Source organism: Petromyzon marinus, unplaced genomic scaffold, assembly GCF_048934315.1.
Source record: "Petromyzon marinus isolate PM22_M1 ecotype Great Lakes invasive population unplaced genomic scaffold, UKy_Petmar_22M1.pri1.0 PM_G_Scaffold_21, whole genome shotgun sequence".
NCBI classification, from domain to species: Eukaryota; Metazoa; Chordata; class Hyperoartia; order Petromyzontiformes; family Petromyzontidae; genus Petromyzon; species Petromyzon marinus.
In genome coordinates, this window is record NW_027422773.1 from 1640001 (window position 1) to 1645000 (window position 5000).

Here is a 5000-nt window from a genome sequence, read left to right on the forward strand (position 1 = left end):
GCTAAAAATGACTAGTATACCTTCCATGACCTTCCATAACTCGTCCTTGGAAAAGGAAGAGGAGATGAACTACGATTTTTACGAACAGATTAAAAGTCTAGTTGAGTCGGATGACTCTTCAGATGACTCTTCAGATGACTCTTCAGATGACTCTTCAGATGACTTTACAGAGGATGATGAGGATGTGGAGGAGTCCTTCCTCGACATATCGGCTGAGGAACCCGTGTTGGGAAAGTTTCCCATTGACACCAAGGGAACTATCACGGTTGTACTGCCTAGTCTGGAGTATATATGCGTTATCTGTAAACAACACATGGGCAAAGCATCCGAACTTGTTGCACATTTTAACATCAAACACAGAGACATTCCTCTGGTGTTTAAGTGCGCTAAATGTGACAAAACCAACTCAAACCACCGATCGATTGCCTGTCATGCCCCCAAATGTGGGGGAATAAAGTTAACTGAGGAAAGCTTACCAATGGTCTGTGAATGTTGCCAGGCACGCTTTGCGACTCTAAGTGGCCTTTCGCAGCACAAGAGGCATGCTCACCCAGTCACCCGTAATGAGGAAAGGATTAAAGATGGTATAAAGGGTACCTCGCAGAGAGGGGTACACCGTAGCTGCTGGTCTTTGAAGGAAGTAGAACAGCTGGCCCTTCTAGAGTTGCAGTTTCAGGGGAAAAAGAATATCAATAAGATCATTGCTGAAGCGCTTGGGACTAAGACCAACAAGCAAGTCTCTGACAAGAGACGGGACCTAAGTAAAAAGACAGGGGCCCCCATGTCAGACAGCTTACATTTTTCTTCTAGGCCTCTTGAGACATTGTCTCCCCCACCAAATGTAACAACGGGGACTTCATCCATACTCGCTCAAGCAGCTGAGCGGCTTACGAATGAGAATTCTGGGACCTTGGAAAAGCCTGCAATGGAGGCAATAAAGGCTTGGCTTAACGGCGAGGGCCAACATGATGCCCTCGTAGAAACTGCCACAGCATTGATGCTTTGTCCGATGAGATTGGTGAAAAACAAAGGCAAACGTTCAAAACCCGAGAACGACATTATTAAACCCAGGATATTACCCACACGATCTTGGATGAAGAAGAGAGCGGAAAAACGAGGAAGCTTCATGAAGCACCAGAAGCTCTTCTTTAAGAACCGCTCTCTTCTTGCGTCCTTAGTCCTGGATGGCACTGAACGTCATGAATGCCGAATCCCGAACGCAGATGTATATCGTTTTTACTGCGAAAAATGGGAGAAGGTGTTGCCATTCAATGGCCTGGGCCAATTTAAGTCATCAGGTGTTGCAAATAACGAATACTTTGAGCCCCTAATTTCGGTGGAGGAAGTTCAGACTGCCATACGGGCCATTAAACCAACGTCAGCAGCTGGGCCAGATGGCCTAACAAGGGCTGCAATCTGTGCTTCCGACCCCGAGGGTCGGACACTGACAGCCCTATTTAATGCATGGATGATTACAGGAATTATTCCCAAAGAGTTGAAAAAGAATAGGACGATTCTTATTCCTAAGGTTATGGACGATGAAAAGCTGAAAGAATTGGGGAACTGGAGACCAATAACGATCGGTTCAATGATTCTGAGATTATTTTCCAGAATAATGACTGCACGTCTTGCTCGTGCTTGTCCCTTAAACCCAAGGCAGCGTGGTTTTATAGCGGCATCTGGCTGCTCTGAAAATCTTAAGGTGCTACAGGACCTTATGAGACATGCTAAGAAATTGCACAGGCCGTTGGCTGTCATGTTTATCGACATAGCGAAAGCTTTTGACTCGGTTTCGCATGCTCATATTTTATGGGTGTTAAGGCACAAGAAAGTAGATGAACACGTGGTGGGCATCATCCAGAACGCCTACGATCGGTGTACGACCTCGTTCAAAAGCAATGGCGAGTCGACTCGAGAAATTAGCATACGTGTTGGTGTCAAACAGGGTGACCCCATGTCACCCCTGCTCTTCAATCTTGCCATGGACCCTTTGATATGCACCCTAGAGTCACACGGAGTTGGGTACTCCATTGATACCGACCACGTGACAGCTCTTGCGTTTGCTGATGATTTGGTGTTGGTGAGCGAATCTTGGGTTGGTATGGCCGCCAATCTAGCGATCTTGGAATCATTTTGTGGGCTATCGGGATTGGAGGTTCAGGCCAGAAAGTGCCAGGGCTTCATGATAAGCCCAACCAAAGATTCATATACGGTGAACAACTGCGACCCATGGACTATCAAAAATAAAGATGTCCATATGATCCAACCTGATGAATCAACGAAATACCTTGGTCTGAAAATTGGCCCTTGGACTGGCACTATACAGCCTGATCTACATTGTCAGCTAAAGACATGGATCTCGAAAATCGATGAGGCGCCTCTGAAGCCAACTCAGAAGGTTGAACTACTCAATGCCTATGCCCTACCCAGATTGTTATATCCTGCAGACCACTCGGACTGCAAGCAATCAACTCTCCGTGGGTTGGACCAAGAGATTAGAAAGGCGGTAAAAGGATGGCTCCACCTTCCCGCTTCAACTTGTGATGGACTGTTATATGCCAGAGCCCGAGACGGAGGCCTTGCCATCTTGAAACTGGAAAAAACAATCCCTTCGGTTCAAGTTAGAAGGCTGCAACGTATAGCAAACTCGTCCGATGCTATCACCCGTAATATTGTGTCCTCGCAGGGTATGGAGGAAGAATACCGTAATTTGTGGGTACGAGCAGGGGGTGACAGTGATGCAATCCCAACATTCGTTCTCAGGGACTCGGTGTCAAAAGAACCTGTATATCCGAGACCCTGCGATTGGAGGGAGCATGAATTTCAGAGATGGTGCGAAAAGCCGGTTCAAGGAAGGGGCATTGTAAACTTTGCGCATGATAGAATCAGTAATGCTTGGTTGAGGCCATGGTGCGGCTTTAAACAATGCTTCTTTATCGCAGCACTACAACTAAGGGCAAATATTTACCCAACAAGAGAAAGCTTGAACAGAGGCAGAGATGGGGCCTTACGTTCCTGCAGGAAATGCTCTGCCAGACTCGAGTCCCTTTCGCACATTCTCGGTCAATGTCCTGCAGTACAGAAAGCAAGAATTGCGCGACATAACAAGATCAGTAACATTCTGGCAGACGAAGCGGCTAGATTGGGCTGGTCTGTATACAAAGAGCCACGGTTCATATCCGAGACGGGAGAGATGAGAAAGCCTGACCTCGTGTTTGCAAAAGATGAGGAGGCGGTTGTGATCGATGTCACCGTCCGTTTTGAGCTTTCAAAGAATACCTTGTCAGATGCTGCCTCGCACAAAGTTTCGTACTATACCCCTCTTGGTGATCAAGTCAAAGTGCTGACGAAGGCTAGCAAGGTCACATTCTTTGGATTCCCGGTTGGGGCAAGAGGAAAGTGGCCCCTTGAGAATAACGAGGTACTTACCTCCCTGGGCCTGACCAAACCCAGAACGACATCACTGGCCAAGATGATTTCCCGCAGAACGCTGCTTTTCTCTCTTGATATTCTGAGAATGTTCTGTGGAAATTATGCGGTCTATGAACAGTCATAGACAACCTCCGAAACAAATAATAGTTTTGTTTTAAGATGTCATTTGTTTTAGATTGATTTTGTTATTTTCGAAGGTGAAGTCGGTTTTTATTTCATTTTACTATTTTCCACAATTTAGATTGTTATTTTCCAAGACGGAGTCTTGGTTCTTTTTTTTATTGTTAGTTTTTTTTTTTTTTAACACGTCGTATTTGTTACTTTAGAGCTTAGAGGGGACTTTATTTTCGCCTTACTATTTTCTGCCTACAAAGAAGATTAAAAATAAGCTTTTTTCAAGATGGTTTTGTTATTTTCCAAGGTGAAGTCTTGGTATTCTTATTTTACTATTTTCCATAAAGAAGACCTTTCTTTTAGATTTTGTTATTTTCCAAGACGAAGACTTGGTATTTTTATTATATTGCTATTTTTTACACGAAGCTTATTCAAGAGCACTTATATAGATTAGACTTTGTTATTTTAATTCTTTATTTTTGGACTACATCAGTTCGAGAGTCCTGTAACTTACTATTTTCTGCCTACAAAGAAGATTAGAAATAAGCTTTATTTAAGATGTTTTAGATTAGATTTTGTTATTTTCCAAGGTGAAGTCTTGGTTTTTTTTATTTTACTATTTTCCACAAAGAAGACTTTTCTTTTCTTTTAGATTTTGTTATTTTCCAAGACGAAGACTTGGTATTTTTTTGCTATTTTTTACAGGAAGCTTTATTCAAGAGCACTTATATAGATTAGACTTTGTTATTTTAATTCTTTATTTTTGCACTACATCAGTTCGAGAGAAGACTACAAACCAGCTTTATTTAAGATGTTTTAGATTAGATTTTGTTATTTTCCAAGGTGAAGTCTTGGTTTTTTATTTTACTATTTTCCACAAAGAAGACTTTTCTTTTAGATTTTGTTATTTTCCAAGACGAAGACTTGGTATTTTTTTTGCTATTTTTTTACACGAAGCTTATTCAAGAGCACTTATATAGATTAGACTTTGTTATTTTAATTCTTTATTTTTGGACTACATCAGTTCGAGAGTCCTGTAACTTACTATTTTCTGCCTACAAAGAAGATTACAAATAAGCTTTATTTAAGATGTTTTAGATTAGATTTTGTTATTTTCCAAGGTGAAGTCTTGGTTTTTTTTATTTTACTATTTTCCACAAAGAAGACTTTTCTTTTCTTTTAGATTTTGTTATTTTCCAAGACGAAGACTTGGTTTTTTTTATATATTGCTATTTTTTTTTTTACACTGCTTTATTCAAGAGCGCTTATATAGATTAGACTTTGTTATTTTAATTCTTTATTTTTGGAATACATCAGTTTGAGAGTCCTGTAACGTACTATTTTCTGCCTACAAAGAAGACTACAGACAAGCTTTATTTAAGATGTTTTAGATTAGATTTTGTTATTTTCCAAGGTGAAGACTTGGTTTTTTTATTTTACTATTTTCCACAAAG

The 5000-nt window shown here is 41.3% G+C and overlaps 1 pseudogene; it reads left to right on the top strand.

Moving 5' to 3' along the window:
- The window catches only part of LOC142912679 (28S ribosomal RNA), a 10652-nt pseudogene that overhangs the window by 3214 nt on the left and 2438 nt on the right, over positions 1-5000 (top strand).